Source organism: Arachis ipaensis, chromosome B06, assembly GCF_000816755.2.
Source record: "Arachis ipaensis cultivar K30076 chromosome B06, Araip1.1, whole genome shotgun sequence".
Classification (NCBI taxonomy): Eukaryota; Viridiplantae; Streptophyta; class Magnoliopsida; order Fabales; family Fabaceae; genus Arachis; species Arachis ipaensis.
Genome location: NC_029790.2, coordinates 99870237 through 99882435, shown reverse-complemented (window position 1 = coordinate 99882435; position 12199 = coordinate 99870237).

Sequence of the window (12199 nt, the reverse complement as noted above, 5' to 3'; positions counted from 1 at the left end):
ACACCCAGCCAAAACAAAAATTACAAAGTTCCAAAGTCGGCATAATAGATCACAGTACAACCAAAAAATATATAAGAACCCTACTCGAGGTCGACGATGTGGCCATCTCGGACGATCTTGAACGCCCCCATCACGAACACATCAACCTCCGGCGCAAGAACCTGAGCCTGAGCCCTCATCGTCTCCTCGGTCGCCGAGATCGCATCCTTCATGTCGGCCAGCAACTTCGCCTTCTCCTTCTTCAGCCCCTCAATCTCAGCCTTCGAGGCAGCCACCTCGGCCTTCAGAGTACCCACCTTTGCAAGTAGCACGGCGGCCCAGGATTCAGCGTCCAAGGCCTTCCTTCCCCCCCCCCACTAGTTGGGACAGAAGTGAAGTTTCGACCTCGGCAAGACGAAGCAACTCGGCCCCAGCATCCTTGGACGCCTTCACGGCCTTCTTCCTTACCTTCTCAAACGCTTCGAACTGCTCCTTCAGCTTGACCACCTCGGACTGAGAGTGGCACAACTTCTTGTCCAAAAGGCCACCTGGGCCATCACAGGCTTAGTCTTCCGAACTATAACCCCAGACCGGAGGAGGGAACGATACACCAATTTGGCGTGAAATGCCACATCGCAATCGTCAAAATACCCCCTCAGTACCGGGCATCAGATGCTGGTCAATGAAGGCCGAAGGATCAAAGCACCGATCCATCACGGAAGGCACAGCATCTTCCTCCTCCAGATTCTTGCTGCTAATCTCCTCAGGCTTTCTTCGCTTCTAAGAAGCCTCGGCGGCTGAGACCACGATCACCTCCTCCTCGGGCGAAAGCACCGGACCTGGCAAAGCATGGACACCGCCACCGGCCCCCACCACCTCGTGCGAAATAACCCGAGAGTCCGCGGCTGGACGAGATGAAGGGGTGGAAGGAGAAGCCGACGACGCTTCTTCCCGATCCATGGCAGCCTTCAACCTCGCCAAAGACGTCAAGCCACCAGCCATCTCAACTGAAAAAAGGAAAAAAGAAAGCATAAGTACCAAACCCAGGATAAAGAACGATACATAAGCAAATAAAGACACACCAATATAAGCTCAGCAAGCCACATGATCCCCCATAACATCCCAAGGGTTCAAAGGACGCTCACGATATCCTTATCTTCAAGGGACAAGCCATCAAAGGTAACCTTCGTTAAAATTGACGGCTCGGCACCGAAGTTCCAATAAGTCGGAAACCGGTGCTCCCCCTCTAACGTCAACCAGAAGGGATGGTGCCCCCGAGCAAGACGCACCTTAAAGTACTCCCTCTTAAACACATGGAAGGAGTTTTCAAACAAGCCAAATATACGCCGATGAGGCTGAGCCCTAAACGACATATACCTTTCTTATGCTTCCCCTCCATGGTCGGAAGAGTGCATAAGAAAAGGAAGAGGAAGACGGGAACAAAGACCGGAAGCTCGAGGTATTCGCACAAAAGCTCAAAAGTACGAACAGCTGCCCAAATATTCGGATGAAGCTGAGACGGCGCCACGGAACACCAATTCAGCAGCGCCTGAACGAAGCGCGAAAAGGAGAACCGCACACCAAGCCGAGTGAACACCGATTCAAATAGCAAACCCTCTCATCGGCGTCGTGGAGGGCGAGCTCGTATTGACGCTCGGCATCGCCGCCCCCACAAATTGCCCCCTGATCATGGAGCCTCTGAAGATCCGCTTCCGTCATCCATGACGAAACCCCCCAAACATCGCTGGTCACCCACGTATAAAGGGTGAGAACGCTCCAAGACAGAGCTATCGGAGCATCCACACCCTCATTCCTCCGCCGAGACATACCTAAAACAGGGAGGAGCACCACCATCAGCCTACCAAAACTACGCAAAAGCATAAAAGATGGCTAAAAACCTACTACTCACTACATTCCACACAGTGGTGCTTAGTCCCTCCAAAAATAAACCCACTACCCTCACCCGAAGCGCAACACCAAAAGGTAGCAAACAAAAATAAACAGCAACACAGGAAGCAAGCAACACAGATTAAAAGGGTAAAGGAAAAAGAACACCAACCTGATGAGTTGAGCGTGAATTTGGAAAGCGCTAAAACAGGTAGGGGTGGAAAAATGTCAGGCGGCCTTCCAGGTGCCTGCAGCCTGGCCTGTGTTTGGCCTGGCCTGTCCTGGCCTGTTATAAAAGAGGCACAGGCCCAGGCTCTTTTAAAAGCCTTAATATGTTAATAGACCAGACTCAAGCTCACTAATTAGCCTTATTGGCCTGTCAGGCCTGCCTGGCCTATTAAAACCAGGCCAAGCCAGGCTGAATAACAAGTCAGGCCTAGTACTTTATAATGAGTCTATAGTAGGTTGTAGGCCAGACTCAGGCCAATTAACTACATGACAGTCCAGGTCTGTTAAGAGTAAAGCCTGGCTTGGTCTAGCCTGTTTCCATCCCTAAAAATATGAAGTAAGAGCACAAAAGCAACGAACGAAAAACACAAAAAACACCAGAATGAGGAAGAAGAAAGAAGGTTCACAGGGCAAACAAAAACAAAAAGAACTAAGAAATGAAACGAACGAGGGAAGAAATGCAAAAACCAAAACTGTTTCAAACGGCAAAAGGACGAAAATACCCTCAAAAATAAACAAAGCACGAAGGGAGTAAAAATGGAAAGCAACCCAAGCGTCCCCTCACAATAAATGCTCTCTCTAAAAGCACAACTAATAGCATGCCTCAAAAAATGAAACGGGCGCAGGTATACGAAAAGTTTACATCAACCAACGACACGGACTCCAAAGATGACGAACCCTAGCTAAACCCCAAACTTAGGCCCGACGCGCCGACCCCATGTGGTAAGCAGACCCATCGACCGAAAATCCCCGTACCGATAAACCGAGAAAAACCACAAATGGCAAAAACCATATCCTCCAGCGACAGAGACCGACCTCGCTCACTCTCCCGCTGTAGGAGTAACTGTTACGGATCCGGCTAACAGATTCCACACCTGGAATGGTCTTCGAACCCGGTTACCTGGGTTCAAACCACATCGTCCTTCTAGAAGGCCCAGAACCGGCCCACTAGAACTCCTAACCAACAATCAAATTCAAATACCTCTCATATCTTAACCAGTTTAGATAAAATAAGATAATTACTATCACCTATATAAAAGGGGAGCCCCAGACCCCCTCAGGTATTGACGTTAGGATTTTTGCCAGTAAAGAATGTCATAAAAATAGTCGCGTTGTAGATATAGTCTCTAAACCAACAAAAATCCCTTTGTACAAATGTTTTGGTTGTCACAAGTAACAAACCCCTTTGAAATTGATAACCGAGTATTCAAACCTCGGGTCGTCTTTTCAAGGAATTGCAGGGAAGTATGTTCTTATTATTGGTTATGGAGATTGTAAATTTGGGGTTTTGAGAATAGGGAGCAAGTAATTTAAATTGCAATTAAAATAAATAAATAACTGTAAAGCAACTTTTGACAAGGTATGAGAAATTGGAAGTCCAGTCTAGTTATCCTTATCAATGATGATGAAAACTGAATCTTAATTCCACTTAGTTAACCTTTGCTATAACAAGGGAAGGTCAAGTGACTAATTAGTTAGATCTTTGAATCCTAGTTAATTCCTAAGAAAAGATTGGGATTATTGAAGATCAATTCAATTAGCAAGGATAACAATTATCAATTATGCTATTGAGTTGGATAATTCCTGAGTTACTGATTTCTTAACCAAGACCAAAAGGAAAAATATCTAAATTAAATTAAAAGCATTCATATGAATAAAGCAAAAAAAAATTAAGTCTGAAAATACCTCGAATTGCATTCACAAAAGAACTTAAATCTGACATAGACATGCATAAATTAAATTAGGAAAATAAATAAAAAGAACATTGAACCTGGGATTTAGAGTCACTCATAAAACTAAGAGAAGTCCTAAATCCTAATCCTAAGAGAGAGGAGAGAACCTCTCTCTCTAAAAACTACATCTACTCCTAAAATTATGAATGTGAGAGCCTTCCTATGAATGGATACATTCCCCCACTTTATAGCCTCTAATCTGTGTTTTCTGAGCCGCAAATTGGGTCAGAAACAGTCCAGAAATCGCTGGGTTCGAGTTTTGCCACGCTGGATTTCCGTCATTGCGACGCGGCCGCATGAATCACGCAGTCGTGTCACCTAGCGTCAGGAAAACTATAACATATTATATATCAAATCGAAGCCCCGGACGTTAGCTTTCCAACGCAACTGGAACCGCGTTGTTTGGACCTCTATAGCTAAAGTTATAGCCGTTTGAGTGCAGAGAGGTCAGGCTGGACAGCTTAGCAATTTCTCCAACTTCTTGCATTCCTTCCACTTTTGCATGCTTCCTTTCCATCCTCTGAGCCATTCCTGCCCTGTAATCTCTGAAAGCACTTAACACACATATCAAGGCATCTAATGGTAATAAGAGAGGATTAATAATAAGCAAATATAAGATCAAAGAAGCATGTTTTCAATCAAAACACATAATTAGGAAGGAAATACAAAACCATGCAAATAATATGAATAAGTGGGTAAAGAGTTGATGAAAACCACTCAATTGAGCACAAGATAAACCATAAAATAGTGGTTTATCAGGTATGTCATTGACTCCTCATACCTTATACCTCTCAGATCCATTTTGACTTGAGCGTCGGAGTATCTTTGCAGGTACCACCCCTCATCGCTCTAGCCAGACAATCCGACATCCGCCTCGACCCACAAGTTCCCGATCCATCTCTCAACCCGTACCGGAGCATTCCATACAATATGAAAAAAATTTTAGCATAGCACAAACCATAAACTAACAGAGAAAAAGGTGCAACAAAAAAATAATAAAATGTTATTACTTATCTAAAATAGTGTGATATTTCTGGAGGTATTGGTAACCAGAGACCAAAAAAAAAAGCAATTAAGGCGTAGGAGATAAAAGTATCTGGAAAGGGGTACAATATTCTCAAGCTGAAGCATCCATTATTTTAGGTTTCTACTTTACGAATTGCTTTGGTGTTATTTACAAGATGAACGAAATTGCGTAGCAAATTAAAGTTTGTACCCAAAACACCTAAAGGGGATAATCAAAGAAGAATATAACTTGAAATTCAAATGCAACAATTAAACATAGGGGGGAAAATCATGCAAACACAAGATTCGTAACACGATGAAAAGAGCGTTAACAGAAAATTAAACGTTGTTGATAATAAATGATCCAATAACGCGTACAATACATGCACAGGGGAAAATGAACTTCATACCCAGAAAGAAAGGAACCGCGCAAAATATTGGAGTTTCTTACCGAACTCAATAGTCATGTTAACATAAGCTGCTGTAGATCTTTTCTTTTTCTCATTTACTCTTTTTCATTCAAAATATGTCTAACTGATATCACTTTTTTTTTAACGATATGTAATTATATTGCTCAGTAAAAAAGAAATATACTGTTCATTACTGTTAGAATATAATTAGGATCAATTAGAATTATATGTTATACTATAATTAGGATCAATTATGATTAATTAGTATTATTTAGTATATCTGAATATTTATTATAGGAGATTACGTCTTTATTATTACAATTTTCTTAGTGCCTATAAATACCCTTTTATATTGTATCATTTTAGACAATTCGAATAGACAACTTGAATACACTCAATAATACACAAATCATTTCTCCAGTTTAGTCTCTTGTTTCTAACATGGTATCAGAGCCATAGTATCCACCTTGAAGAGGATAGGTTGTTTTCCTTGCGGTGAAATCACCATAGTTTTTGCACTTTTTTTATGCCATTTTTCTTTACCTTTTGTCACTCCTTTGATACTTTTTCACCTCACCGACTGGCCTATTCTCTCCGTCTTGTGTCTTTTCAAGTCGAATGATCAAACACCAATGTCATCCGCTATTTTCCTATTCTCATGAAGAAATCATATAGTTTTTGCTCTCTTTCGGCAGTTCCGTCTGCGTTCTCTCGTGGTAGTTCCATATGCGTTCTCTCGTGGTAGTTCCATTTTGTGTTCTCTCGTGGCAGTTCCATCTATGTTTTCTCGTGGCAGTTCCGTCTGCGTTTCGTCTGTATTTTCTTGTGGCAGTTTCGTCTGCGTTTCTTTCCGGCAGTTCCGTCTGCACTTCCTTCAGACAAGCGGCAGTTTCGTCTGCGCTTCCTTCAGACAAGTTACAGTTCTGTCTACGCTTCCTTCAGACAAGCGGCAGTTCCATCTGCGCTTCCTTCATACTAGCGGTAGTTCTGTCTGTGCTTCCTTCAGACAAGCGGCAGTTTCGTCTGTGCTTCCTTTTGACAGTTCTGTCTACACCCGTTTTAGAGAATTTATGCATTTTTTTTCTTTTTACTCTTTATTTTGTTGTTTTAAATAAGTTTCAAACTCAAGTTGTCACTTGAGTTTGAGGGGGATGTTAGAATATAATTAGGATCAATTAGGATTAATTAGTATTATTTAGTATATCTGAATATTTATTATAGGAGATTACGTCTTTATTATTACGATTCTCTTAGTACCTATAAATACCCTTTTATATTATATCATTCTAGACAATTCGAATAGACAACTTGATTACACTCAATAATACACAAATCCTTCTTCCAATTTAGTCTCTTGTTCTAACAATTACAAAGACAAAGACAAAGTCAAAAGAAAAAGAAAATCTTTCATTTTGGTAAATACTAAAGGCAACTACTCTAATGAAAATGTCAAAAATATCTTTTCATGATAATCTTTGTTTAAAAAGTATAATTTATTTGTTTGGCCACACTTTAAATAAAAGTAATACTTTTATAACATATGAAAAGTAAGCCCTATAATTTATCATCTAATGGTTAAAATGAAGTATCTTCACACGATGACAATGATAAAATCTTCATTAGAGTAGCCACTAATACTAAATACTAACAAAAAAAACTAACAGAAAAGATTGGAAATTCACAAAGAACAATACTCTATAATTTGAATCATTTTTTGTTGGAGCTTTCTTGCTATTTTCACAATTACTGTTGCTGCCAGCTTCTCACTTTTAAAGACCTCTAAATTTTTCGCCTTCCACAACGTGCAACACAGAGATGCAAAGAGGGCCATAAAAGATTGTTCTCTTCCAATGCCTCTACTTGCCATTTGTCACCTATAAACTCTATAGTTCCATTTTTCACTATAGCATTCACAAAAGGAGAGAAAGACCAAATCTCAAGAACGAGACCGCATTGCACCAAGATTTGAAGGATTGTTTGGTTGCCATGCATCTTGGGCACATGAAGTATCTGAGAATCTCTGGTTGATCAAATTAAGTACAGGTAATTTTTCATGAGCTGTTCTCCAGAAAAAAAAATTACTTTAGATGGTAATTTTAACTCCAAATTAATTTTCAAAGCATTGAATTCGTCATCACACAAGTGCTCAACTGGCGCATGAAAGAAATTATAAACCACCCAATACTCCGAAGTCACATCGTACTGCTTCTTTTTGTTTCAGACCCATTCAAGCTTGTCTTCATCATTTTCATTTTAGTGGCAGAGAGAGAATTTGCGAACTAAACTCAAGAGAAAAAATTACTTTAACTAGCTCTTTATTTTATCTTCTATCCACAATAGATAAATAATGTATCCAATTGATATTTGTTATTGGATTGTTGTTGTTACTAAGTCTAGAAAAGTAGGATGGAAGTACCCATAAATTCTCCCATATACAAATATTTGTGTTAAATTTTATACTCTATCTCAAATTCTTTTCTATCATTTTTCTTCACTTATTTTTTTTAATAATGCAATTAAGTTTAGGGTTACACTACGATACAGATCAAGATTTACAGATATTCTATTTTTTAATCTTATTTCGTTGCATATGTATTGAATGTTCTTTGGCTGGCTTGTCTTCATCTAGCTCTTTGAGTTAGCATCTATTTAGTTTGGCTCAGATATAGGCATATAGCAAGTGGCCTTTGGATTCAGGTTATGAATTTCGGATTTTATTAAGAAAATGAGAAAAAGAAAATAAAAGAATATATTAAAAATAATTAATTTTTTTACTTTTTAGAATATATTTAATTGCAAATACAAGTTAAAATTGTAAAAACTTTGTTTCTTCTTATATAAGATTTAAATGAAAATAGAAAAGGTTTAGTTGAAAAATTAATATAAGAAACAGGCAATATAGAAATGCCACATACACCAAACACATTTTAAAATTATACCTATAAAAAGATTAATTTTATAATTACTTTTAAAATATTTTTATAATTAATTTTTAAAAGAACAAAATAATTTTTGAAGATTGATTTTAAAAAAACTAAAATACCTTTTAGTTTATTCTTAAAGGACTAAGATATCTTTTTGCTTTTAAGAATACTAAAATAAAGATAGAGTTTGTTCTAGGAGATTAAAACATCATTTAGCATAAATTTAAATAATTTTATTTGGATATTGTCACGGTAAAATAGTTTTACATATGTATCTAATTATATAATGATATGTCAGAAAAAATAACTACGTTTTATATTAATAGTATGAATAGTCATTAAAAAGAAAGAATGTAATTGAACGACTATATAAAATATTTTACACTATCAGTGTATTAAAATTAAACTTTAATTTAAAAAGACAAAAATATCATAATTTTTTATTGAATTATAAATTAGAAATTTGAATTGAAGTTTTAAAACACTAAAATATTATGCTGATTATTTTAGTCAAAAGAATCACTAATCGAAATATTTTTAAAATAACTAAAAAAATTCTCTTATGAAATTAGAAGATATTTTACAAAATAAAGAATAAAATATTAGAACTAAAATGATAAATAGTTTCAACTATCAGATGAATAACTAACTTATCTCCTATCAGAATTATATAAGAAGGAAGAAGAAATATGGGGTTATAATCTTGCATCTTACCCAGCAGCAAAAAAAATGAAGATTATAACAAAAGGTAAAAACGAATCACACCCAAATAGTGGACTTAGACAACGCGACAACAACAGCTACCTCATCGGCGACGACAACATCTTCCTCTAATACTTGCTTAGCGAGCTGGTGACCTGAGGAAAAACAGTGGTCGGTGGAGAAGAGAGAACATTCGAGGTTAGCGGTGGTAAGGTAGCGACGGAGATGGCAAGAGGAGGTTAGAGCTTCGAGGCGGCAGCAGAGGGAGCATTGACAAATGATTTGCGACCGCAAGTGAGCAGAGGGAGTCACCTCCAAAGAGAGTCACTGCCAGAGCAGAGAGTTAGGGGTACTGGAAGAAGTATTATCGGCGGAGTCATTGCAAGCGCAGCAACGTTCTTCGCAGAGTGGTGAGGGTCACCGTGAGGGTGAGGGTGTCTTGCTTAGGGTGAGGATGAGGCACAATGAAGAGAGGGTTAGGGTGAGCCAATGAAGAGAGGGCTTGGGGTTAGCTGAATGACTTAGGGTGAGGCACAATGTTTGAAGGAGTTCTCTGAAAGAAGGAAAAAAATGAAGTTTGAGAGATATTTCAAAGGTCACGCGCGAGTTCTTTGAAAATTTTTTTTGGGAAACATTTTGGCCACGCTTTTGAAAAATGCCAAAAGACTTGTAGGAAACGGCTACGCTTTAAAAATGCCGCTATAATAAAACTTTGTCACCACGCTTTAAAAGCGTGCTGATTTCTCTCTATGGCTACGCTTTTTAAGAGTGGCAAAAAAAGGGTGGCCAAATTTTGAATCAATTGCCACCCCATAAAAGCGTGGCCATTGACCTCTTTCGCCACGCTTTTGAAGCGTAACAAAAAAAACGTGGTCAAATTTCTATTCAATCGCCACCTTTGTAAAAACGTGGCCATTGACCACTTTTGACTACGCTTTTAAAGCGTAGCAAAAAAAAGCGTGGCTATAGACCTTTTTTCTTGTAGTAATTAATTTAAGAATACTTAAAAAAATAACATTTTGTAACACTTTTTTATAAACTAAAAAATATTTACCACTTTTAATATTGATTAATACTAAAGGAGCAATTCAACTATTAAAAAATATAAACATTTACAAAATGAAGCCAAATTATTCCAAAAAAAATTAATATTTTCATAATAAATATTTAATTAATAATTTTGTGTCAAATAAAATTATACATTCAAATACCACTTAAAAATTAAAACATTATTTTTTGTGTTTTCGTCTCTAGATATAGATTATAATTTTAATTAATTTTTTTACTATCACTATTTGCATAAAAACTCATACTTTTTTGTAATTTTTTTTTCTTACCATAACATAAATTTAGTATTTGTTAAATGTATGACAAAAATGTGCTATGTATATTTAAATAAGAAAATTAAAGTTATTTAAGATGTTCAAATTAAAATTGAATATTTGAATTTATTTATCTTATGAAGATAAAAAACTAAAATTTGTTAAATCCTGAGATAAAACAAATGTTTTTTCTCCCTCAAAAATAATCTTTAAATTATCTTCAAAACAATTATTTAAGTTATATCAAAGCAAAAAATTTTAATATAACAAATAGTATGGCAATTGTGAACAAGCCAATATTAAATTGTTAATATACACTTGATTTTTGGTACAACAAATTTAATGTTTTTCGTTGACTCTCAAGTACGATTTAATGTTATTTAACTACTATGATCCTATCCCTCCAACAGAGAGAAAAAAAAATTGATTATTACTATGTGTTACGTCTATAAGCTAGCAATGATAATTGGCTCCTGTGAAGCTTTAAGCTATTTGCCCGTTTGGAAACTTCAGAAAGTTACTTTTTTTTACTTTTGACTTATGAAAAATAGTAATATTAATGTCTAGTGTAATTTTTAAAATTAAATTACAATTTTTTAAAAAGTTATCAGAAACTTATAGAGAAGTTAAAAAAAATTACTTCTCTCATAATACTTCTAATTTTTATCATATTTCTATAAAATATTAGAGTTAAAAATATAAACACAAAATAACTTATTTATAAGTTACTTTTAACAGAATTATTTATTTTTTAAGTTATTTATCAAAAAGAACTTAATTAAGTTAGTTACCCAAACGGAGTCTTAATACTTTATAAAGCTACTTTTCATTACACTAGAGAAAAACTACGTGTCTTTGTGATTAAAATAGAATATCTGTATATTGATATATGTACCTTATAATTTTCTTTAATTTTATCTATTGATAATTGAATATGTTTATTTAATAAATTAATAATGTAAACCTTTTTATATACTTATATAAACTCCTAATAAATAGAAATAGTTACTAAATAAATCGAGTTAATATTTTAATTAGTCCCTGAAAATTTATTTTGATTCTTAAAAATTGATCTTTAAAATTTTAGTTGTCTCAATTTAAATTTTAAATTTTTATTCCGTAATTTATCGATCCTCGAATGATTTTCGTTGACATCGTATTAACATGCTGCATAGATGGCCAGTGTCACATATTAGAATAACATTTTATTATGTAAAATGAAGTGATGAGATAACATTTATTAAAACATAATTTATCAACATATTATTAATGTGTTATTTTTTAAAGTGATACAAATCAATCTCTAAATTTTTATTTTTGGTTCATTTTAATCAGTGTTGTAAGAACCAGACCGGTTTTATGGTGGTTGAATCGGCCGGTCCTATGGTGCTCCCAACAAATGCAGGTCTTGGGTGCTCCAGTAGCATTTAAATATTGATCCAATATTCAAAAATGCATTCAAGGAGTCTCGGGTAGGAGCCAACAAGGAGCGCCACTAAGCTAGTTTGTTCATTTGTAACTTTATATGCTAATTATTTTATATATTATATACATACACAACTGAATTATTTTATATTTATTTAATTTAATTTTAGTTTTATACTCAATTTTTTTTAATTCTTTAGAATTTATAGAATTATTAAAATAAGTATAAAATATTTTAATATTTATATTTACATATTAAAATGTTAGTAAAGATATTTATTTTAAATTTTTTAGAGTATTGAGTTAGTAGGTTTTCGAAGATTTCGACTTAGGACTAATTAGTAGGCACATATAAGCATCAGCACTAAATTTTACATGATAAATTAATGGAGGGACATAATGTGTTCATCATTTATTATCTTGAAGGAAAAAATTTGTACTTTATTTTTTTTCAAGGGATAATTAATCTGAAGTTGAAAATTTTAAGGACCTAATTGTCACTTTATTCAAATTTTTACTATTTTATATTTTTTATTTACGTACGACCGGTTCTATCGGTTCAACCAGTGACCCACCGGTTGAAC